The sequence below is a fragment of the Felis catus genome, chromosome B3, assembly GCF_018350175.1.
Source record: "Felis catus isolate Fca126 chromosome B3, F.catus_Fca126_mat1.0, whole genome shotgun sequence".
Lineage (NCBI taxonomy): Eukaryota > Metazoa > Chordata > Mammalia > Carnivora > Felidae > Felis > Felis catus.
Genome location: NC_058373.1, coordinates 75,078,580 through 75,104,981, shown reverse-complemented (window position 1 = coordinate 75,104,981; position 26,402 = coordinate 75,078,580). Strand labels below are relative to the sequence as shown.

General features: G+C 40.7%; 1 protein-coding gene across 4 annotated transcripts in view; it reads left to right on the top strand.

The window, feature by feature from the left end:
* The window catches only part of STXBP6 (syntaxin binding protein 6), a 250,429-nt gene that overhangs the window by 26,728 nt on the left and 197,299 nt on the right, over positions 1-26,402 (top strand). The window contains exon 1 of one of the 4 annotated variants that reach the window (XM_019832882.3): positions 11,621-11,780. The exons of the other annotated variants lie outside the window; for them this stretch is intronic. The gene's annotated coding sequence lies outside the window, so the exon portion shown is untranslated. Of the gene's footprint in view, positions 1-11,620; positions 11,781-26,402 lie in introns of those variants that run through there. 4 annotated transcript variants of the gene reach the window in all.

Here is a 26,402-nt window from a genome sequence, read left to right as displayed (position 1 = left end):
GATGTACTCAAGGAGGAGAGTTTTTATTTTTCCTGTGAAGGAAGTAAAGAAATAAGGCATTAGTCTAGAGACACAAGCGGTTGAGGTGGAGTGCTTTAAAAGTACAACGGAAGATGTTGAAGTGTTGATGGGAAGGCTTTGGCTGAAAGGGTGTAGTTGACTGAATAAACAGGAGAGAACAGCGGTAACAGAGCGTGTGCACCTGAGAAGGTAGGACAGGGTGGGATCTACAGCCCAAGTGGAGTGGTTGACCTTGGGTGAGAGGAGGGAACGGGATGCAACAGGAGAGCAGAAGCTGAAGGCTGGGAGAGATGAAGGTTGGTCTCGTATCAGGAAGTTGCTGAGTGATGGGTTCCATTTCTCTGTTAGGAGGCAAGGTCATCTGAGAAAAGGGTGGAGGGGAGTGTTAGAAGGGGTTGCAGTTTGAAAGTGAAATAATAGTTGAGGACAAGGAGAGAGTGGTTCTGCGAGAGAAAGGTGATAGGGTCGCCCAGCATTGCAGACAACTCATTTGCAGTTGGTGTTTGTGCAGAGCGACATCTCCACCCGACACATCTGCCCATGTGCCCTTTCTCCCATGCCCAGGCACTCAGTTGTGGGCACAGACACAACTACACTGAGTGTCCTCTGAGGCTGGGGTTTGGCGGAAGGGTGAGCAAGGTCGGTTTTGAGCATATGGCAAGGATTTTAGGGAGAGTGTGTTATGGGAACGATGGCATTTGGAAAGGCAGCTGAGTAAGAAGGCTGGTGAAACAGAACTTCTGAGGAGACCCTGATGGTTGATCCCTGTGAAGGGGATTTTAATGAGGGAACTGAAGCCGAGGCTATTTTAGTCAAAGGGCGAGGTGTTTGACTGGGCTGTGGCTGGCTCCTGTGGAGTGGAGGAAAGGGTCGTTGGAGGTGAGGCAGTCGAGCGAATAGCGACTAGGGCGTCCATGGGTTTGGATATTCAGGTCACCCATGCTGACTGCCGGATTAAGGGAGACAGACTTTCGGCCGAGGTTCAGATGAGGTAATTGGGTTTGCTGTTACTTAATGAAAACCTTTGGTTTCAGTGGGAATTCAGCTGGGAGAGTATATCTAATGATTTGGGGCCCACCTCTCTTTAGGTAGTATGTTCTGCGAGTGACACTTTATCAGGAAAAATGTGTCTTTTAACACTTTGTGTTTCTACAGAAAACATAAACCGTTTAAAGCTCTTGAGTTCCTAGCTTCTTTAGTTGCTGGAATGATTTGGTCTCCTTTGCCTTACATGGTCACGTTGCTTCTGAAGGTGACTTATGGTGCAATCAAAATCTTCAGGAGTAGGCCACGTTCAGCTGAGTCCCCTGTGGCTCCCACTGTGATGAGCTTTGAAGGGAGGGTAAGTAGGGAGCTATGTTGGAGACATCTGTTGTCGTTGGTAATGTGTGTCGTGCTTTGGCAGTAACTAGAGCTGAGCAAGCCCACCAGTCTGTAGTTTATAAGCAGTAATCTGAGAGCCCAAAAAATACTTCTCTGAATGGTAAGGCATCAGAGCCAGCATTCCTCAGACTTAAGAGGGAAAAAGAGTTTGAAAGGCTCACCAACAGAAAGAAAGAAAGAAAGAAAGAAAGAAAGAAAGAAAGAAAGAAAGAAAGAAAGAAAAAGAAAGACAAAAAACAGCACTTGGGTTTTATAATAAGATGCTAAATCGGATAATCTCAAAACATCCCGAAGGTTGTGATAAAAATCTTCATCAAGTAATCAAGATGCACAAGTCTATAATCTCTTAAAAAAAAAAATTCAAGCATGCAGGCTTTCAGATACAGCATCTATTCATTATGGATTCTGAAAACATTAGGTAAACGACAAAGCACGGGGCTAGTGTCCATGTTTTCAGGCTGAGGATGGTGAGGAAAGATAGTGGAAGAAGTCCCTCCGTGCTCAGAATATCAGCCACAGAATGAAATGTTTTGCAGCCTAGAGGGCTCTGATGCCAACCAGCCACTCACTCTGCTCTCTGCATGTCTCTCCGTGTTCTTCCCCGAGGACCTGTTTATTCACCCCTCCTCTGCCCCGTCCCAATGCCTCTCTTCCCCTTTCTCTACATCTCATCCATTTTTCCCTGCCCAATGAGACCAAAACAAAGTCCAGCATGATGCTAGGTCTTTCCTGGCTCTGCCTCCTTTGTTTGTATAATTTGGTAAGTTAGCTCTATGATGGGTTTATAGATTGTTAAGGCTGTAAGAGAACTTGGATTCTTTTTTCCCTCAAACAGTTCCCAAGGCAAGAATCACTTTACCCAACACAAGGCTTATAGTGTGCAAGTTCCTTTAATCCCTGGAGCATTCAAGAGTTCAAACTTGGGTTCTCTCATCTGGGCCTTTAAGGATGGCTTCATTTTTCTCCAGTAAAGAGAACACAGAGTTGCTGATAAGCATGGCATGTCCTTGACATCTGCTGTTTTATACTATTTTACCCAAGCAATAGTTTTGGCCCTGCCTTGATCATTTTTTCTTGCTCTCAAAATAACTAAACCACCTGCTTTGTTCTTAGCATTTTTTTTTTGAAAGCCGTAGTTCATTCTACAGATGAGCCTTCTTGTAGCTTATAAATTTCTCCTGTGCTTTTGCATATGTCTTTAGGAGGTATCACAAAGCAGGTAAGATGGGAGAAGACCTGTAAGTTCACCAAGCATTGCTTCTCAAGCTTGACAGAGCAGAAGAGGGCTGGGTTAAATTGTAGCCAATGAGCCCTTGGCCTCCTTAAGATTCTTTAGGAAGTCTCCATTGAATTTGCAAACTGCTAAGAACGGTGTAGTAGGCCAGTAATGGTAGCTATTCTTATGGGGCCTAAGCGGCTGGTCAGAAAGATCTCACACTGAAGAAGTTTATAAGTTAAGAACTTACCTTCTGCATGAATTGAACTTCAGCATTTTCATTATCATGGTTGTTCCCTACACTTAGACCAGCCAAAGAATAAAACGGGGACCTTAGACTCCTAGAGCATTACAGCTGGCAGGAAATAGGGCTAAGCATCCAAAACGTTATATAGAGGGAAGCCAAGGCTTAGAGACATTTGGTGACTGTCCCTAAGCCACACTGTTTATGTTGGCAGATTGGGACCAGGGTGCAGCTCTCTGGGCTCTGGAACTGGGATTTCCCCCCACACGAAGGTGTGTGACTCCAAAAAGTCACTCTTGAGGGAGGAGTGTGGAAAGACAGGAAGAAAGGGACAGTGTCCAGAGGGTGTCCTAATGCTGGGTATTAATGTCACAGAAGAACATAAAATAAAGAGGTTTGGCCCCCTGATATTTTATCATATTTCTCCTCTCTGATATTTGGCTTCTGTATCTGGTCCTTTTTAAATTAAATTCTGGGTCACGACTTTGAAAAATCAGGAGGGTTTGGGGTGGGAGGTGCTAGGGATAATTATAGCCACCCTTAATATTAAAGGTCAGTGCTTTGAGAACGCATCTGGCAAAGAGAGAGAAGAGCCTGGGCTCAGAGAGGCCCCTGGGTCTTGTGGGAAGTCTGTGGTTCCAGTGCATTGCTGCCTGGGCCTGGGGTAGGCACTCACTAAGTAGCTGTGTAAGGCTGAGCTTCCTGCCAGTGAGAAGCCCCTGGCAGTGGCCGAGGTCTGAGATGGATCGAGAATTTCTGGGAGTCCCATTTGTGTACACTGCAGGAAGGATGGGAAAATAAAGAGGTAATACAGCACCCTGGCGATAGAACACAAGAGCATACATACAAAGATTGGGTTAACAATGGGTTTTCTGAGATTCCTGAGATGGGCACAGTGTATAATTGTGCTGTACATCACAGGGAAGTCCTGTTTTGCCTTCCTCGGGGAGAAGGCTGTTTAGTGACCCACAACCAAAAGCATTTGGACGGAGGGCAAATTCAGAGAGGGATGACTGAGCAGACCGAACAAGCACTGAATTAGAACTGTAGGTGGCAAGCTGAGGTTCAAAGCCAGGCACTTCAGCTTTCCATTTGGAGATCTCAACCACTGTGCTCCCTGCCCCTACTGAGCTGATCTCAGCCCTGGGAGAAACAACCAGGAAGTCTTCCTGTTCTCTGGTGTCCCCCATAGAGCCCGGTGAGTCGGTGAGTCGTTGGGATGCATTACGGCCCAGGGCCACCCTTAGTCAAATGACCATGATATTTAGATTCTCATGGAATCCCAATCTTTGAATACCTTTGCATTCTTTTCTTATACCATCAACTTTTTATCTTGGTAGCTAAGAATCAACTGGTTTTCCCTACCCTTTGGAGACTTTTTAGTTAAACTTGGCTCAACCTAAAGCTTTCTGGTAATTCCACATGTTCCTGTGCCTTCCTTCCTCATTGTCTCCCTTTGCCTCTAAACTTCAGAGTCCTTAAAGAGCTGTCTGTGTCACTCACGTGCATTCCCAACACAGCACTCCTCTCCACCCAGGCTTCCATGGCCCATCTCGTCCCATGAAGGGGGGCTTTACTGGGGACTTGAAGACCCACGGTTCGTTTGACACACCACATCTTTCACCGGCTTTACTGGTTCTCGCCCTACTTCGTGTTCTTTCTCACTCAAACATCAAAGTTCTACCCACATTGGGGCAGCGGTGGGACAGGGACCCCTCACTAGGGACCTAACATCTAGCCAAATAAATACTGGTTATTTTCCAGGAATTCTGGTGAGTAAAAGATTTGTCTCATTACATGCATTTCAGCCCAGGCGCAACTATGCGAAGCCAGAGATACTAGTTTATACCCAACATCTAATTGATTACGCTGTACATCTGGACAGCACTCACCTCAAATTTCCTTTATCTCCCTGATCCGCCAAACTCTTTCCTTCATTGTAAGGCTTATAACTTTGTTTTTATCTCTCATACCAATTCCCATGTATTTAGAGCCTGAAGCATGTGTGAATCCCATTCCACCTCTCCTTTCCTGCTCCTCAGAGCTGAGAATATATTAATTTTTTCTGTTAAGTTTTGTGCCTTCCTAGGTTTGTTTTATGATTTCAGCTGTCCTTTTCATGCCCTGTTAGTAAAGTAAGTTCACAACCCAAGAGTTGTACTATCAGTTGTATTAGTACAAACATGCTTAGCGTGTTCTTTAGAGTAAAAATTGTGTTTGGCATGCAAGTATTCTTTCTTTTTTTAAGTTTATTTATTTTTGAGACAGATAGAGCACAAGAGGGGAAGGAGCAGAGAGAAAGAGAGAGAGGGAGGGAAGGAGGGAGACACAGAATCCAAAGCAGGCTCCAGGCTCTGAACTGCCCCTACATAGCCTGACATGGGACTCGAACTCACGAATCGTGAGATCACGACCTGAGCAGATGTTAGACACTTAACCAACTGAGCCACCTAGGAGCCCCTGATGCACAAGTATTCTTAAGACTTGTGTTCCTTTCTCTAGAATGATGTGAATTTCTCCCAGTCTTTATTACTGGCACGGATTGTCTCAATGTCTTTTTCCCCAAAACAGCCATAAGAGATTTGGTGTCATTGGAAACTAGATCCCCGCACAAATTTTGGAAGGATCAGGAAGTCACTCTCCTTAATTCTGAGGATTGCCTAGGACCTCAGATACAGATTCTTTCCAGTTTCTAGGAGTTAGAACTTCGCTACCATTCATGATTGGCACAAACTAAAGGTTAGTAACCTAATTCCATCTTTGTTTTTTTTGTTTTTTGTTTTTCCCTAGAGATAAAGTTAATTTCTGTTCTGGAGAAGATAGAAGAGATTTCATACAGATCACAGTATTCACTGATGAGGCTAAAGAATTAGAAGTTTGTGACATCTTTTTTTCTTGGTGAAACAAGGGGGAAGAGCAGAACGAAAGTATATTAGGTACTAATAACAATAGTTGGTAGCATTTGTGGAGCATGTATGTGATACAGGTACCATGCAAACCATTTTCCATTTTTCATCTTAGTTATTACAACAACTCTCTGACTCTCCACTCTCATCTTTATTTTGCACGTGAGAACCTTCTCATGCACAGGGAAGCTCAACAGCTTGTCCAAGGTCACACAGCTAATAAATGGCAGATCAGTGATTTTTAACCTTGGCAATGCTGTCCAAAGCTCACACTCTTAGCTACAGGGTTGCATTGCCCTACACTGGGTCATTTTGACTTTCCCTCACTTTGAGTACAGCCTCCCACAATTACATATAAAGCACAGGAGAAGTGACAGTTCAGCTTCTTTTTCCTGTTGTTTGTTTCTTTAATAGCAAGGTTAAAAAACAAAAGGCAGCATGTAGTCTAAATCAAGATTAATTAGACCCATGTGGAAAACGTAACCACTATCCATGCCAAATTTCCGGCATTTTTCCTTTTTCATGTTCAATTTTTTTTTTATTTTTTATTTTTTTTAATGTTCATTTCTGAGACAGAGACAGAGCATGAGTGGGGGAGGGGCAGAGGGAGGGGGAGACACGGAATCTGAAGCAGGCTCCAGGCTCTGAGCTGTCAGCACAGAGCCTGATGCGGGGCTCGAACTCACAAACTTGTGAGATCATGACCTGGGCCGAAGTTGGTAGCTCAACCAACTGAGCCACCCAGGCGCCTCTCATGTTCAATTTTTAATAGTCACTGGTACACGTATTCTTCCACTTATTTTCCATGTGAAATAGCTGAAGCTAGCAGAGGGTGCTGAATTGTTGCCTATTTCTTGAAGACTGAGTGGACCTTCTTCTCTAAAAAAAAAAAAAACCCATTTTTGTTTGTGGGACACATCTTTCTTTGGCTAACATGGTGTTAACAGGTGTAGAATCCTGGCATTAAACTGAACTTTCCTTTTTCTTTCTGAGCTGGCGGAAGGGAACAGGGTCAGGGTGATAGGCAGAGCATCAGGACAAAACCCCTCATAGGATCCCAGACGTCCCTGTTTGCCTCCACCTTCCTGCCCTTGAGGTTTTAGAAGAAACTTAAGGAGATCTCCTTGAGCTGGGTTATCCACTTGTGATTTAAAAATAATAATAATAATAACAGTTTTCCTTTATTTTGTAGAGGAAAAAATTAAGAATATCTCCCCCTTGGGGTGCCTGGGTGGCTCAGTTGGTTAAGTGTCCAACTTCGGCTCAGGTCATGATGTCACAGTTTGTGACTTCAAGCCCTGCATTGGGCTCCGTGCTGACAGCTTGGAGCCTGGAGCCTGCTTCGGATTCTGTGACTCCCTCTCTCTTCCCTCCAGCCCTCTCCACCACCCCCCCACCCCCGCCCCTGCTCACACCCTGTCTCTCTCTCAAAAATAAACAAAGATTTAAAAAAATTAAAAAGAATAAACAAAGATTAAAAAAAATTAAAAAGAATATACCCAAATATAAAAAGGGTATTCTTTTTTTTAATGTTTATTTATTTTTGAGAGAGAGAGAGAAACAGACAGACAGCATGAGCTGGGTTGGAACAGAGAGAGAGAGAGAGGAAGACACAGAATCTGAAGCAGGCTCCAGGCTCTGAGCTGTCAACACAAAGCCCGACGTAGGGCTTGAACCCACAAACTGTAAGATCATGACCTGAGCTGAAGTCGGACGCTTACCACTGAGCCACTCAGGCACCCCATAAAAATGGTATTCTATATATTGCTTTCATAATTTGATTTGAAAATTCCTCAACTGCTTTCAATATTTTCTTCATTATTATAATATTCTTCCTTTATCCCAGCCACAGAAAGGGTCATAGAAATATAACAAATAAAATACTATTATTTATAAATAGCTATCTATAGAGCTTTGATTTATGAGTGATGTAAATAAAGTTTCTTGTTTTTCTCCCACATTTAAAATAATATAGTAACTACAGAAACTTTGGACAATTCCAAGAAATAGGAGCAAAGAAAAGCAAACTCCCATAGTCCCTATACCCAGGGGGGGAAAAAAAAACAAAAAACAAAAAAAACCTCACTGTTTTCATATAGTTTCTTTTCTTGAAGAGTTCTTATACCTTTTTCTGTGTAAAGTTTTTATTTATATTTCTTAGGAACAGAATATAAACTTCCCTGGTATTTACCTGTGTAAGATAAATTACAGAGCTAACTGATAAATATTGGAAATTCGATAGAACAAGGCACTGTAGTAATAGTAATTCTGTAAAATATCAGTAGTTGAAGTATGGCCAACTCTTAATAAAAATTATCAAAATAACCCTTTGGGTTATGATCATACTGAAAATACAGTTTTGGTTCCTGCTCTGTCAGAAAGATGTCACTGGTTCAAGAGACAACTGGCTACCCCTACCGTGTCCCAGGTCATCTTACAGATCTTTGGCTGGCACCTCCCTGGATACGTACCCAGTGCTCTGGACTTCTGGGTGCTTGAAAACAGAGCGCCCAAGTCCTGCCGTTGGGCATATCACGGAATTGCTGGAGAAGACAAGATGACATTTCTGCGGCTACTTTTATTTTTTTGGTATGGAATATGTAAAACATACACAGAAGTAGAGAGAATATTATAATGGACCCCATGTGCCTTTCTTACAATGTCAACAATGATCAGTCTGTGGTCTTGCTTTGCCTAGACCCCAACCTCCAATTCCAGATCCTGGATTGTTATGAAACAGATCCCTGACATTTTATTTTTTCATTAGTAAGTATTTCTGTACACACCTCTGAAAGTAAGGACTGTTTTTTTTTTTTCTTTCAATACTATCATCATACTTGAAGAACTTCTCTGATATAATTGAATATGGAATATCTAGTCAGTGTTCACATTCATCTGATTTCCTTATTTTTCTTTTCAGTTTGTATAAGGATCCAAATAAGGTCCATACATTCTGTTGGTTGACATGCCTCTTCAGTTCCTTTTAATCTATAGGCTCACCTTCCACTGTCTTTCCTTCCAATTTATTTTTTGCCAAACGAGAGCATTTACTCTGCAAAGTTTCCTGTAGTCTGGATTTTGCCGATTACATCCTATGGAGTTAAATGTTAAAAGTCCCTCTTTAACATATTCCTCTAGATACTGTATTTCTTGCGAACTGGTAGGTGCACCTGGAGGCTGAATCGAATTCTGTTTCCATATCTTGTCAATAATACTATAATAAGTGTGTTATGTACTCCCATCAGGAGGCGCTTAAATTAACATCAGTTCCCTGTGTGTGTGTGTGCATGTGTGTGTGTGTGTGTGTGTATGTGTGATATGTTGATGTGTTCACAGTCAAGGGTGATTGTTTCCACCTAAATCCATCAATTCATTATGGGTTTCAAAGTCTTTCTTATTTCAATCATTTCTTCATTTGCCACCTAGGATACTTCTATAATGAGAAACTCCTGCTGATCAGCTGTTTGGTTATCCTGAGGTACAGTTGGCTCCATTAGCCAACTAATGAGTAGTATTCTCCAAAGGTTACCATTGAGAGAGACAGAGACACAGAGAAGGGAAGAGGAAAGAGAAGTGTGTGATTCATTGAGAATTCATGAATTCAGGAGCGCCAGGGTGGCTCAGTCAGTTGAGCATCTGACTCTTGGTTTCAGCTGAGGTCATGACCTCATGGCTAGTGGGGTCGAGCCTCAGTCTGGCTCCATGCCATCAGCATGAGATTTTCTCTCTCCCTCTCTCTCTCTCTGCCCCTCCCCCGCTCATGCTGTCTCCCCCCCCATAAATAAACTTAATTTAAAACATGAAAATAATTCATGAGTTCAAAAATATTAGTGTTTCAATCCATTCCAGTTCTTACTGATACTAAAATCATCTCACTTTTGACTAGTGGGAGCCCCTCTATGTTGGCTCCTGAATTTTTTTATGTGATTCACCTGCTTTGACAGCTTTCCTGCTTTTTACATGTTAAGGTATTCTAGGCTAGTGATTCTCAAAGTGTGATCTGAGGCTGCCTGGGGGTTCCTGAGACCCTATAAAGGGGTCCGTGAAGCCAAAACAATTTTCATAATAGGACTAAGATATTATTTACCTCTTTTACTCTCATTTTCTCACATGTGTATACTGGAGTTTTCTAGAGACCACTGGTTGACTATGGAAATGTGTGTGTATATTTTTGTGTTTTCTAGAATTTTCTAAGATAAGCTCTTTGGAGTCTTCAATAATTTCTTAAAATATAAAGGGGTCCTAGGATCAGAAAACTTAAGAACTATTGTTCTAGGATCCTCTTTACATTTCTTACCACGTTCACAGATTCACTGGTGCCCTTATAAATTAGCTTCCTTTTTTTTTTCAGCTTTATTTTTATGTGTGAGTGATCTGCCCCAAGTAGCAAAACCAGAATTTGAATGTAGATGTTTATGCAGTATTTCCATCCATAAAAAAGAATCACTGCTGTCCAAAAATTTATGATTAATTAATGCTTAGAAGCTGTAAACTCTGCATGCTATGCTAGACGTGTACATTTTAGGGGCCACCAAGTAAAATTAGCTGTTCTTTTTCTCAAGTGGAATGGCCCTCCAAAAGGGAAAAACAGATGTTGAGACAGGATGAGTGGTTGCTATAGCTCCATGGTATAATGAGAAACAATGCATTGAATAGTTGTTTTTCTGGTCACAGTAGGGAAATTCAAGATGCAGCAGTAACACATTAGAGTGTTAACTTTTGAAGATTTCAGCCATCCGGAGAAAAGCCTACTTGGCATGTGGAATTCAGTAGTTCATGCGTTTCCCACTTATTTCTGAACCCAAGATCCAAATGACTGCTTGACCATGTAGCTCAGAAATACTTTTTCATCTTGCAGTTAATTGAACCAAATCCTGCAAGAAAGCATCCTGCAGTTTTCAAAGCTGAATAATAGTGCCTTAAGCCTGGGATTCTCATTTTCCCCTCACTGAATAGTATACATATATCTAAAAGATGGTTACTTAAAACCACTGGATTTCATGGTTCTCGGTCCTCAGGGGGATCTTTATTTTGTTTCACTCTGTTGAGCTGAACTTGGTAACTTGTCCTTTGTTCACCATTGCCAATAACTGTAGCTTCTCTTCAGTACTGAACATTATAACTCACTTCCCAGGCACATGGAAGAGTTTCCACCAGAAGAAAAAGACGTGTGCTTTCAAACCAAATGGGCTTGGCTTTCTGAAATTAGCAGCCTTACGTAATGGACTTGAGTATTTACAAATGTAAGAAACACCTGACAACCTCAGGTGCCATCTGGAAAAGTGTCATCATATAGGAAGCTTGGATCAGAGCCCACATCACCATTCAGGTGCTTCATAATTACTTTGTGGTTCAGTGTGGGAGTGAGGCAAAGAATATGTCAAGGGTTTCAGAGCTCTTAGTAAAAGATAGATATCTTTGTCAGAGTAGATATTAAATACTAAATAAGTCTGCGTTTATGAGCAAATTTATTTTTCACTGGAGCCTTGTTCTTTTTCTCAACATTAAGTGTGTCACAGTGAAATGATTTAAATATGTGCTTCAGGTGACTTGTTGCATTTAGATTTATGTATTTGGAAAGTCAGATGCCTGGGCTTTTCTAGCAAGCCAGCTCATGTTTTAGAATACATGGAAGTCAGTATGGAGTGGAAGGGTAGTCTTTCATGAGGATGGCACTACAGTTGGTCATGTCGAATTTTCTTTCATGTCACTGACCAAACCGCAAAAAAAAAAAAAAAAAAAAAAAGTTTCATGTTAAATTCACTAAACAGACCGACTTTGCGTGGAAAGCATGCAGTGTATAATGATGTGAGCCTTGAACTTATAGCTGGGGAATGCCAGGAATCTGGGGTTCTGGTGTCACTGAGGAAAATGACCCCGCCTCTGTGTGCCTTGGCTTCCTGTTGAGAAAGTTCTGCTCTTCATAAGAGCTCTGAAGGACTAGGAGGAAGGTGCTTTATGTGTGGATTTTTCCATAAAATGCAGTCCTAACTGAAAGGCCGGGTTAAAGGTAGGTCAATGCTTTATAAAAACATCTTTTATGTATATGTGAACTATTTATTAGTTTATGTCTCACCTATTTATTTACTTAGGTATGAAGTCGCCCCAGGCAATTTGAATTCTGATTTAAAATTCAGGTTTTGTTCACTTAATTCCCTTCTTTTTCTTAAGGGCAAAGAATATAAAGGCCTGGGAAATAGAAATTGGAATTGATTTTAATTGCCTGAATAAGTTTACTAGAAAAAAAGTTTTATCAAAGTGAAAATGAGGTCCAGATTATTTTTGTTCTTCCTCTGTATCTAATAGCAGGCAATTTTGGAGTATTCCATAAATCTCTTAAAAGTCTAAGTGAGAGTATCCATCACGAAGTGAGCCATGACTTAACAACTCTTTGTGACAATTGCCTTGGATAAAAATCTCTGTGATGAGAACTCACAATTCCAGGAATACATTTGGAGGTGGAATCAATTACATAGATGATTCCCAAAAGGATATGAAGCTATTTTAGAATATCTCAGAAACTCTGGAAGCCTCTTCCCAGCTTTGCCAAATCTCAGCGAGCCACTGCTGGGAGCAGTTGTGTTTTGTTCCTTTCAGGAGTTTTAGAATTACTACCCAGCTGAAGTTAGGCTGCTGTGGAGATTGGGAACAATAGCCTGTTAGAATAGCCTTTCTCTTTGGAGAGTGCCACTCTTTCTAGAAAAGATAAATTACGGCATTGCATGATTTGTAGTTCATACAGTAGCAGTCCCTACTACTACGTGGTTTAGAACCATGACACGTACAAATTTCTGGTATTTTACTTTGGTTCTAAATGCAAGGGATGTGTGTGTGTGTGTGTGTGTGTGTGTGTGTGTGTGTGTGTGTGTGTGTGATATCATTTTGCCTGAAGAAGCTACATATGGGTGCTTTGGAGTCTAGGAACATTTTCCACTGAAAATGTACACTGCTTAGCTGAGGGTCAGAGCCAAGTGGGAGTGAGTTCTGAAGGAACAAGGACAACGTGACCATACTCTCTTCCTCAGTTGGTGGGAGTGGACATGTTGGGTCTCTGCTTCACTAAGGGAGGAGAGCTTTTCTCTGCGTTTAAATATGCTACACGATACTGTGGAACCTGACTTAGGTCTGGGGACTTAGGTCTGGGAAAGAAGTATGTTTTGATTATTTATCATATAGTTTAGTGTAATCTGTATGATTCTTCTCTCTCTCACTTTTACTTTGAGAGACAAGTAGGAAAATGGAAAAGCAAAGAACTCAGGTGATCTGCAAATGAGAGTAAGGGAAAAACATCTCTAGGAAATCAAATAAGATCTGAAGATGCATGTTTAAGTTTCCAGAACTTCAAATACTAAAACCCAGGGATCAAGAATTCTCCACTATAGAACGACTTTGAAATTTTATTTTTTCTTTGCTGCCTGCCTTCACTTGATATGTTGTAAAATTTTATAGTTGTGTGAAGTTATTCAAAATCAAAACAAAATAAGTTAAGTAGAAATGATCTTAGCTATCATCCAGTCCATCTGTCATATGTTGCTGATGAAGCCAGTAACTTGCTGTGAAAGTTCTTAGTCTCAGAACTTTCCATGCCCAGCTCTGGCTTTAATGCATAATACATACTGGCTGGCTGGTGGGCTGACTGGAGTAATACTTACTAAAAACCAACCAACCAACCAACCAAAAAACCTTGAAGCAAACCCTGTGGCCAGAGTACATTTGAAGAAAGTCTTCGTGGAAAGGTCGAGAAGTATGATGGAAAGTGTTTGAATGGCTCTTTGGGGATTTAAAAACTTTGCCATTCTTCCATGAGTTGTTAAATCCTAATGTCTACTATTCCAGAAACTTCTTACGTGTAAATGTTCTGTATGTATAAAAACTTTTGTTGTGTAACGTATCTTTTTGTGACACATTCTCAAGCTGGTAGTATCTTTTACCATTACTTTGGGAGTACTGTTTAATTACTATTTGAGAATCAACAGAAGAATGAATGAATGAGATCATTATTGCCATTTAGAGAATGTTCTCCATATGCCAAAAATTTAAAAAAAAAACCATGGATTTTAAAGTTCCATCAAACAGTAGCCTAGCAAATCAGTGACATTTCAGTGCTTTATTTTAGCTTTCCACTTACTTGCATTAATGTCTTTCAATAGAATTTTAAACACTTTTTCTTACATTAGTTACATATCACATATATTTATATAATATATAGTCATATACTATATAATTGTTATATAGTATATATTATTAAAGTGGTTTTCTATTCTGTGTATTATTATTATTGAGGAATAATTGACATTAACATATTAGTTTCAGGTGTACAACATAATGATTGGGTATTTTTATATATTACACAGTGATCACCACAGTAAGTCTAATTGACATTCATCACCATACATAGTTACAAAATTTTTTTTCTTGTGATGAGAATTTTTAAGATCAACCCTTTTAGCAACTTTCAAATGTGTAATACAGTATTATTAACTGTAGTCACCATGCTGTACATTACATCCCTGTGACCTACTTATTTTATAACTGCAAGTTCTACCCTTTGACCTCCTTTACTCATTTTGCTTCTCCCCATCCCCACGGATGTATCTATGAGCTGTATCTATGAGCTTGATGTTTTTTGTTTGTTTGGTTTTGTTTGTTTAATTTTTTAAAGTTTCTTTTTATTTATTTTGAGAGAAAGATAGCAAATTGAGGAGGGGCAGAGAGAGAGAGAGAGAGAGAGAGAGAGAGAGAGAGAGAGAGAGAATCCCAAACAGGCTCTATGTTGTCAGCACAGAACCCAACATGGGGCTCGAACTCACAAACCGTGAGGTCATGACCTGAGCCAAAATCAAGAGTTGGACACTTGATTGGACACTTAGCCAACTGAGCCACCCAGCTGCCCCCTGTTTGGTTGTTTCCTTGTTCAGATTCCACATATAAGTGAGATCATATGGTGTTTGTCTTTATCTATTTGTTTCACTTAGCATAATTCCCACAAGGTCCATTCGTGTTGTCACAAATGGCAAGATTTTTTTCTTTTTGTGGCATAATAGTATATCATTGTATATTTTCTTTATTAATTTATCTACTGATGAACACTTAGGTTGTTTCCATATTTTTGGCTATTGTAAATAATCAAAAAAATTTTTTTAATGTTTATTTATTTTTGAGAGAGAGAGAGAGAGAGAGAAAGAGAGAGAGAGAGAGACAGAGTGCAAGCAGGGCAGGGGCAGAGAGAGAAGGAAACAGCATGCTCCAGGCTCTGAGCTGCTGGTACAGAGCCCAATGCAGGGCTCGAACCGACGAAGTGTGAGATCATGACCTGAGCCGAAGTCGGATGCTCAACCAACTGAACCACCCACGCGCCCCTATTGTAAATAATTTTGACTATTTTTTTTAAATATAATTTATTGCCAAGTTGGCTAACATACAGTGTATACAGTGTGCTCTCAGTTTTTGGGGGTAGATTCCTGTGATTCATCGCTTACATACAATACCCAGTGCTCATCTCAACAGGTGCCCTTCTCAGTGCCCATCACCCATTTTCCCTTCTCCCTTGCCCCCCCCCCCCCACATCAACCCTCGGTTTGTTCTCTGTATTTAAGTGTGTCTTATAGTTTGTCTCCCTCCCTCTCTGTAACTATTTTTTTCCCCTTCCTTTCCCCCATGGTCTTCTGTTAAGTTTCTCAAGTTCTAAATATGAGTGAAAACATATAATATCTGTCTTTCTCTGACTGACTTATTTCACTTAGCATAATATCCTCCAGTTCTATCCACATTGCTGCAAATGGCAGGATTTCATTCTTTCTCATTGCCAAGTAGTAAGTATTCCATTGTATATATAAACCACATCTTCTTTATTCATTGATCAGTTGATGGACATTTAGGCTCTTTCCATAATTTGGCTATTGTTGATAGTGCTGCTATAAGCATTGGGATACATGTGCCCCTATGAATCAGCACTCCTGTGGATATCCTTTGGATAAATTCCTAGTAGTGCTATTGCTGGGTCACAGGGTAGTTCTATTTTTAACTTTTTGAGGAGCCTCCATACTGTTTTCCAGAGCGGCTGCAAGAGTTTGCATCCCCACCAACAGTACAAGAGGGTTCCCATTTCTCCACATCCTTGCCAGCATCTGTTGTTTCCTGAACTGTTCATTTCAGCCACTCTGACCGGTGTGAGGTGGTATCTCAGTGTAGTTTTGATTTTTATTTCTCTGGTGATGAATGATGTTGAGCATCTTTTCATGTGTCTGCTGGCCATCTGGATGTCTTCTTTGGAGAAGTGTCTATTCTGCCCATTTCTTCACTGGATTATTTGTTTTTTGGGTGTTGTGTTTGGTAAGTCCTTTGTAGATTTTGGAAAATAACCCTTTATCTGCTATGTCATCTGCAGATATCTTTTCCCATTCTGTTGGTTGCCTTTAAGTTTTGTTGATTGTTTCCTTTGCAGTGCAGAAGCTTTTTATCTTGATGAGGTCCCAATAGTTCATTTTTGCTTTTAATTCCCTTGCCTTTTTATGAAGGAAATTGAAGAAGACACAAAGAAATGGAAAAACATCCCATGCTCATGGATTGGAAGAATAAATGTTGTGAAAATGTCAATACTGCCCAAAACAGTCTACACATTCAATGCAATCCCAATCCAAATTGCACCAGCATTCTTCTCAAAGCTAGAACAAACAATCCTAAAATTTGTATGGAACCACAAAAGACCCCAAATAGCCAAAGTAATGTTGAAAAAGAAAAGCAAAGCGGGAGGCATCACATCCCAGACTTTAGCTTCTACTACAAAGCTGTAATCATCAAGACAGTATGGTATTGGCACAAAAACAGACACATAGACCAATGGAATAGAATAGAGACCCCAGAATTGGACCCACAAATGTATGGCCAACTAATCTTTGACAACGCAAGAAAGAGTATCCAATGGAAAAAAGATAGTCTCTTTAGCAAATGGTGCTGAGAGAACTGGACAGCAACATGCCGAAGAATGAAATTAGATCGCTTTCTTACGCCATATACAAAAATAAACTCAGAATGACTGAAAGACCTAAATTGTGAGACAGGAAACCATCAAAACCCTAGAGGAGAAAGTTGTGACTATTTTAAACATTGGGGTGAAGATATCTTTTTGAGTTAGTGTTTTCATTTTCTTCAGGTATGCCCAGAAGTGGAATTGCTAGATCATATGGTAGTTCGAGTTTTAATTTCTTGAGGAAACTCCATATTGTTTTCTGTAACAATCGGTGATTTCCTAACAATGTAAAGTAATGTGTCTTATCACAAAGCTGAGAATTTTAATTTGAACCATTTGTTTTCTTTTTAAATGAATTGTGGCTATTTCCCATAGGGAGAGTTGGGTCTAGGGTCTGATCATTTTGTTCACGTGGGGCTCAGGCAAATCTGTTTCTGTAACCAAGAATTTCCCATTCCCTGTCTGGCTTCATGTCTTGGGTGCTGGTTCTGGCTCCATGGACAAGACTCTGGAGTAGAGAGGGAGCCAGGCCTGCAGATGTGGTTCTTGTTTGGTGAAAGGCTGCCAAAGGTGAGTTCAATCCTGAAGATTCCTTTCTCATTTTCCTTGGGGACTTAAGATGACATGACTATTACTTGAGTTTCTAGAAGTCCTGCTCTGTGACATAAAAAGTGGCTTATCTGAGACCTTGTTTTTGAGATGTTCTGACTATTTAAAAAAGAATGTGAATATTCTGAAGCATTGCAGGGCTAATTTGTTTTGCAGCTAATATCTTCAGGTTTAGAGGAAAGAATCCCAGTATCTTCTTCATTTCATCCCTTCCCTCCACAGATGTCAAGTGAGCACTTCTCACATAGCAGGCCCTATGTGGTGTGCTAGACAACATGAGCATAGTTCCCTGCCCTCACAGGGCTTCCAGTGGAGGAGACAGGCACACACAGAAGTTAAATCTGTCAGATGGTGATAGGATCTATGAAGGAAGTTAAAACAGGGATGGGGGACAGGAAGTGTGCGAAGGGGTGAGGGATGCATATTAGGACCTAGGGTCCTGTGCTACTTATGGTGACTATTGGGGCCCATAGGCATGAAATAGCACAGTCATTAATATATTGTGGCTTATCGTGCTGTCATGGTCACTGCCAGCATTGTCACTGTCACAGCCAGAATGTATCTACCCACACCTATTAGCCAGGGTGTGTATAGAATGAGTCAGACAGCTGAGTGTCCTTATGTGGACACATGCAGAGGAATTATTAATGACAAAACCATAAAATGACTGTATTCATTCAACAAATGTTTACTGAATGATGTATATACAAGGCATTGTGGAGGGCAGTAAGACCCATCACCTGTACCTTTCCAGAAGAGCATATAATCTAGCATAATTGTGTGTGCTAGGTCATTTACACGTTGGTGATGTAACATTTGAGGTGAACTGTGAAAGGTCCACAGCATGTGCTGATTTGTCACTTTGCTGAGGCATGGTTTTCCGTCAGGTCTTCCGGGAGGCGGGTGTGGTGTACCAGCCAGGAGTGTGTTAGGCGAGTGCACTGTGTCCACATTCCAGCAGAGTGTAGTTTCTACCCATTGATCAATGTGTAAAATGCCTCTGAAGTGAAATATGCTTTCTTCGTGAAGGATCGCTCTCAGAAGGAAGCCAGTTTCAGGTGCTGGTGTTCGACATGATGGTTCTTAGCCAGAAAATGGAGTCATTTAGGGTCTCAAGGACCTACTTAGCATTTTCCAACCTTTCTGAGGAATCCACATGCTGCGCTTGTCATCTTGGAGATGAACCCCGTATGAGCCTACTATTTGGGTGAATCCTGATAAGGGGCGTAATTGGAAGTGTGGACATGGGAGAGGTTATCTCCTTTGTCTGGAGGTGACTATCTTGGAGGAAGCTACTTCAGGAGCTGCTTTATCTGGGCCTTAATATCAGGTTCTTTCCTTTCCTTTAGAAAGGAAGGATCAGGCATCTTTATGTAAAAATCCTGGCCATTTATTATATAGATGGGATCAAAAGTTTACTGTGTAAAAATATGTATACTACTACATAGAAAGTATGTGTGTGTACACATATATAAAATACTATATAAAAAACATATATATAATACTAGATAGAAACATCCATGGTAAAATCTTGGATTGTGAGTCACTTGTTCTGTGAGTGTTCTGCAAGACAAGCAAACATTATATACAAGTGCTTTGGATTATAATGTTTCTGGAATGCATTATGCTTACAAACCAAGGTTTTAATGTATATAATACACAGTAAAGAGAAAGCTTGGAAGAGGAAGGCAAAGCCACAGAATACAGTAGCAGAGGCTGTTGGCCACCCACCAGAATCCACGATTTCTTTTTCCCGAGTCCACAGTGAGAATACATCTTCCAGCCTCCCTTGCCCTTGTGTGCAGCCATCTGACTGAATTCCAGCCAGTAGAACGACCGTGATGCAGATGGCAGAGCCCATCAGCCTCAATCCCTGTTTCAGCGTGAGGAAGATGAACACCTCATCCTTCTCCATCATGGAAGCCAGATACAAAGTTCTGAGGTGTTAGCACCATTATACATTTTTGGGTCTATTTCAGCAGGAAGTAGTCTTCCCTAACTAATCCCAGCACTCTGTGTGGTAAATGAGAGAGGCAAAGACTCCAGGTTCAGTGTCTAGATCTTACTTCCCTGGGGATACTGAACCCAGTTGTTTCACGCAAATGGCAGAATCCACACTCTTGGAGGAGGGTTGTTACTGTGCTTGTAGGTTCCTGCTGTGCATTTATTACTGCACCTGCTGCTCCTTGCTGTACCCAAACAGCTCAGGGCAGAGTCCAGGGAATGCTAGGTAATCCCTGATTTTTCTTCTTCCTTTCTTCTTCTCAAATATTTTAGTGCCTTCCTTGTGCTAGGTGCTACTGGGGATACCTAGAAATGAAAGAAGCATGAACTGTAACCTCAGAGAGCTAACAAGTCTAGCTGCCCAGACTGTTTCAAACGGGGCTGTCAGCTGGAGTAACAAAAAACCCAAGAGGAATTGTTTAAACAATAAGTGATTTTTTCAAGAGCTGAGAGGTACATAGACTTTAAGTGTTGTTTCTCTATGATTCTTTTGTTTTGTTTTTTTTTTTTTTCTTAATTCAAGTTAGTTAGCATACAGTGTAGTATTGGTTTCAGGAGTAGAATTTAGTGATTCATCCCTTACATACAACACGCAGTGAATCCAATAGGATTGATCCCTGAAATTTACTTTAAGTAGTCAACCGCAAAAGTCCAGTGAACCATCCACCTAGAATTGCCTTCCTCTCTCCTCATGTCTTTAATTCTAATATGGAACAGTTAGCAGGTGTTGCAGATTGCCCAGAGCAAGTTACTGGATGCCTTTTTCCCCTTGAATTCCGTTGAGCTGGGCCCACGGTGGAAGAATCAAAGTAGTTACTTTACTGAGTATTTCGAATGGTAGTGAGATGAGGAGATTAGTGTCTGTAACCCGAGAAAATCCTGTTCAACTGTATTTTAGTTTCAGCAGATTCAATAGCTCCCTTCATCTAGCCTAGCACTGCATTTCAAGCTGGAATTTGAAGATCAACTGCTTTCTTCCTCTTTAGCTGATCATCAGTCTCCCTTTTCGATTTGCTCTGTTACTCTCTTTTGTCCTTGTTACTGTCTTCCTTCTGAGATGGTCTACTCCTTAGACGTAGGTACCACACTTCAGTTATCTTTGTATTCTTTTCCCTAGTCTCTTACCCAAGAGCTAGCACAGTGCTTTATATATTATGTATGTCTCAATAAATGTTTAATTTATTTCATTGTTTTTATTAATGAATTAATTGATTAGTTAGATTTCTTGCATTGGAAGAACTTCTTGAACTAGCTTCGTGCTTGGTGAATAGCTCTTCCCATGGCTAACATCACTTCCTGATGCCATTGTATTGCTGTCAATTCTTGTGATGTTTCATCTTGTTGAACTTAGTGACACTGGCCTGGCCCTAGCCAGTAACAGGACTCATCCAGCATGAGATTTAAAAAAGGGAAAGTGGTGGCATGGTAAATGTTTACTGTGTGAGTATAGTAGGCTGTGTCTTGATCTGGTCCAAAAAGTACTTGTAGGGCTCATGTCTGGTGGATGACACTGAACCACATTCCTATGATTTCTTGGCAACAGAGTCATCTCATGTGATATGTACTCTATTGCTCAGTTTAATAAGAGAATGACAGATTAATCTTGTTCTGCCTGGTAGCTAGGTTTGTATCTTAAGTCTTATTTGACTCACTGTAGGTTCTAGAAATTCTTTGTAAAGAGACTCACACACATCTGTAGCTAGGCTTATTTCTCCGTATAAAATTACCACTGAAATCTTTCCCTCTGGGATTTGTCATATTCCATTGTAAAAGCACCTTTCTAAAATTTTTTTTTAATGTTTATTTTTGAGAGAGACAGAGTGTGAGTGGGGGAGGGGCAGAGAGAGAGAGACAGAGACAGAGACAGAGTCCAAAGCTGAGCTGTCAGCACAGAGCCTGACGCAGGGCTTGAACCCAGGAACTGAGATCATAACCTGAGCCTAAGCCGGACGCTCAACAAACTGAGAATGCCAGGTGCCCCTAGAGAATCCCGAGCAGGCTCCACACTGACAGTGCAGAGCCCGATGCGGGACTCAAACTCACGAACCATGAGATCGTAACCTGAGCCATAGTCAGATGCTTAACCAACTGAGCAACCCAGGAACCCCCAAAAGCACATGTTAATAGTTGCAACAGAACAGAAAGGTGACTTAACAGGATTTAGGACACTACAGGCCAGGAAAGAAGGTGCTTTACAGGAAGAGTGCTCCACTCTTCTTTGTGATTAGGGGCACATCTATTCCTTTGATCAGCAGGAATTATGGGATTATGTCGGTGTTTCCTTCATTTTTAGACTTAACGCCTGGTCTTCCCCATCCCCACCACCTGAGAGGTGACTTTGAAAGAAGCTGGCTAGAGCTTTTCTCTGATCTTGCTCTTCTCACCTCTTTTGTCAGTTCATGAATCTTTTGTCAGAAGATCATCTCCACATCTCTGGTTATTTGGCTTTCACACTTAAGAATCTATGATATGAATATTTCCATGCTGACTTACTTGTTTTTTAAGTTTGATTGCTTTTGTGAAGACAGGGGAACTGTTGTTTCTTTAACAGGACTTAGAAAACTGGAAGAAGTCAACTGTATAGAATTTTCTGTCATAAGTTAACCTTAAAAAGTTTTTAAGTATTTATGCTGGAAATGTGGAGCTTATTATCTTCTCCCAAAGTAATCTGTGATCATTAACAGTGAAGGAGTTAAATTTTCCTGCATCTCCATTCATTGGACTAAATTACATTATAGTGGCCTAAAAGTATTGGCCCAGTTTCATCTGCTTCCAGGAAATAGTTTCAGAGAATATCCTCACCAAGTATCGATAATTTGGGTTCCAAGAAAAGCAACTAGTTTGTAATCTGAATAGTTTAGTGGTCTCTGTAACCTTGACTGGTGTCGTGAGCCCACCTTTCATAGTGGCTTAAGTGATGCTGTTGCAAGTGGTAGCCTGGGAAAATAACTAGTGACTCTGTGTACATTTTAGACCCAAGACCTAGCAGAAGGTGCATCTTTGAAGAGGGAATAATGATGAATACATTCAAGAAGACATTTGATTGTGGTAGATAATGCTACCTTCTGCCTAAAGTATAGTCACTGTGGTGGAAAAATACCATAAATCATTATTCTAAAGGCCTACTTCCCTCACTTGTTGTCAACTGGTGCAACATGTGTCACATTCAACATAAAATTATAAGGAGTGCCAAAAGGCAAGAAAAAGCACAGTCTGGAGAAACAAAGTAACAAGCAAAAACCAGAATCTGATATAACAGAGATGGTGTAATTATCAGGCAAGGAATTTAAAAGAAGTATGATATGTGAAGGGCTCTAATGGAAAAAGTTTAAAACCTGCAAGAACAGATGGGCAATGTTAACAGAGAGATTGGAACTCTACGAATCAAAAGGGAATGCTAGAAATCAAAAACATAGTAAGAGAAATGAAGGATGCCTTTGATGGACTCACGAATAGACTTGACACTGCCAAAGCAGGAATCCGTGCACTTGAAGCTCAATCAGTAGAAACTTGCCAAACTGAAATGCAAAGAGAAAAAATAATTAAACTAAACAGAGCATCCAAAGTCTGTGGGACAATATACAAAATTGTAGCATATGTGCAGTTGGAATGCCAGAAGGAGAAGAGAGAAGGGAAAAGAAATATTTGAAATAATAATGGTTGAAAACTCTGCAAAACCAATGACTGACACCAAACCACAGATCCAGGAGACTCAGTGATAAATACCTGAGGGTTTTTTTTTCTCCCTGACACCAAATATGTGATTTTTTTTTTCACACCAATTCTCTAGTTCTCTGATAGCAACTGAGTGTCCAACAATTCAGTTCAATTCTGACACCAGTTCCTGGAGTTAACTTAGACCTCACAGGTTAAGTGCTCAGTCCCACAAGACTGTCCCCACTTCAGATGGCAGCCACAAATAGGGTGCTCAGGCTACCCACATTTCTGCCCAGCCAACTACAGATTTGGAGAGTCCCATGACCCCTCTCCCCTAGGTTGTTCACAGAACTCAGGAAAGTACTTTACTTACAATTACCACTTTATTATAAAGGATACAACTCAGGCTTGACAAGATGGAAGAGATGCACAGGGCAAGGTGTGCAGATGAGTCCAGGATACCTACCACAAAACTCGCATGCCCTCTCCAGGAGCACCACCCTCCCAGCACCTCCACCTGGTCACCAACCTGGAAGTTTTCTGAATCCCATTGTTTAGGAGCTTTTATGGGGATTTCATTGCATAGGCATGATTGACTAAATCATTGGCCATTGGTGATTCACGTCAGTCTTTAACCCTTCTCATCCTTGGGGGTGAGGAAGTAGAGTGCGGAAAGTTCCAATCCTCTGATCATGCCTTGGTCTTTCTGGCAACCATCCCAAATCCTAAACCTTTGTAGGGGTCCACAGGAGTTACCTCATTAGCATAAGCTCAGGTGGTGTTGAAAGAGGGTTGTTACGAATAACAAGACACTGCTATAACTCAGGAAATTCCCAGAGTTTTTGGAGTTCTGGGCTAGGAACCTGGGACAGAGACCAAATAAGTATTTCCCATTTTACCACAGTACTCCACCTACCATCCCAAACCACAGTTGGGCCTATCTTACTCATAGTGCAGAAAAACAAAGAAAAAGAAAATCATGAGAGAAGTCAGAAGAGAAGAACACCTTACCTTTCGAGGAACAAGTAAAACAATTACAGTGGCTTGCTCATCAGGATCCATGCAGGCAAGATGAGAATGGCATGAAATCTTTAGTTTGTTGAGAGAAAAGAACTTTCTCATTATAACCAACAATATTTACTGAGTATCTGTGCTATCATCTGGTATATAAAAAGACTAAAACACAAATGCTGCCCTGAAGGAGCTCACAAGTGGGCTAAGAGAGAAGCAAATGGGATGTACAAGATATGGTATTTAGTGGGTAAGAATAAGACGTTATAGCAATCCAAAGGGATTAGATAGGTGAGGTGGGGTGCTCCAAGGAGGTGACATTTTAGATTCCAGAATGCCTCCTTTCTCCACGTCCTACCATTTACCCAACAGGACTCCAGATTGTAGCCAAAAGACACACACAGACACTGTTCTAGGAGCAGGACCTGGGAGAGCCCAAAGGCAAGAGGGGAGGCAAAAGCAGCACACTAGAGGAATCTGTGTCCTCTGGTATAGCTGGCACAGCTACAGCAAGTTGTGAACAGAGCCCAACTCCCCACAGAGAGAATACCATTCTGTGAATGGATCTGCGAAGAGAACGGTGACTTAGGTGCTAGGACAAACATGCTACTGTTAGCTTGTTTTAGGCACAAGTTACAAATGTTTCTCTGCTTATTAATCTCTGAAGACATCACCATACAAGCCTGATATAATTTCTTTAAAGTTTTGTTGAATATACTTATAAAAAAAATTTTTTTTTAGACCTCAGGATGGGTTAGGCCCTGGCGGTTTATGGTCCGTGATTTGGTAGCTATCAGGGAAGGATGTGAAGCTCTTTTTCTGTCTTGTAACAACAGACTACTTGAACGTCTCTCTCAGCATCTGCCTTTAATGATTAGATTCTTCTCAGCAAGGACTTAAGTGATTAATGAACTGGGTAGAATATAAGGAGACTTAAGGTCCCTGCCTTAAAATAAGTTACCACCAACACACGAGATGAATAAAGATTCACACACAAAGGACATTTTGATTGTATGATTTGGGGAGTTATGAATTATGAAAGAAATCACACCGCCTTTCATGTAATACATAACTTAAATGGGTTCATGTTCACTGTGTAAGAACAAGGAGAATATATAACTGTGGTTAAAAGCATTTTTTGGTTTCTCCCAAAGGCAGTAATGTTATTGCCAGTTCTTGGAAGTGGCCAAAGATGAGCTTCTTATCTCTTGAATATTGAAGACAGTCATTTCAAGGATCATTCTTTGAATTTTTAGGTATGATAAAATAGTATTACTCCAAAATGTTTTCCAATAAAAAACAAAAACCATAAAAAGGCAACTCTTTTGAAGGCAGGGCTTGGATCTTAGCAATGTTTGCTTCATCAGTATCTGCCATGCCTGTAGTAGGCGTTTAATAAATTCAAATTGTTTAGGAAACAATCAGAAAAACTAAAAGGCAACTGACAGAATGGGAGAAGATGTTTGCAAATGACATATCAGATAAAAGGTTAATATCCAAAATCTATAAAGAACTGATCAAACTCAACACCCAAAAACCAAATAATCCAGTGAAGAAATGGGCAAAAGACATGAATAGACACTTCTTCAAAGAAGACATCCAGATGACCAACGGACACATGAAAAAATGCTCAACATCACTCATCATCAGGGAAATACACATCAAAACCACCGTGAGATACCACCTTACACCTGTCAGAATGGCTAACATTAACAACTCAGACAACAACAAATGTTGGCGAGGGTGCGGAGAAAGAAGATCTCTTTTGCATTGCTGGTGGGAATGCATGCTGGTGCAGCCACTCTGGGAAACACTATGGAGGTTCCTCAAAAAAACTAAAAATAAAACTACCCTACGACCCAGCAATTGCACTACTAGGCATTTATCCACGAGATACAGGTGTGCTATTTTGATGGGACACATGCACCCCCATGTTTATAGCAGCACTCTCAACAATAGCCAAAGTATGTAAAGAGCCCAAATGTCCATCTATGGATGAATGGATGAAGAAAAGGTGGTATATATATACAATGGAGTATTACTTGGCAATCAAAAAGAATGAAATTTTGCCATTTGCAACTACATGGATGGAACTGGAGGGTATTATGCTAAGTGAAATTAGTCAGAGAAAGACAAAAATCATATGACTTCACTCATGAGGACGTTAAAAGGCAAAACAGATGAACATAAGGGAAGGGAAACAAAAATAATATAAAAACAGGGAGGGGGACAAAACAGAAGAGACTCATAAATATGGAGAACAAACAGAGTTACTGGAGGGGGTGTGGGAGGGGAGATGGGCTAAATGGATAAGGAGCACTAAGGAATCTACTCCTGAAACCATTGGTTACACTATATGCTAACTAAATTGTATGTAAATTT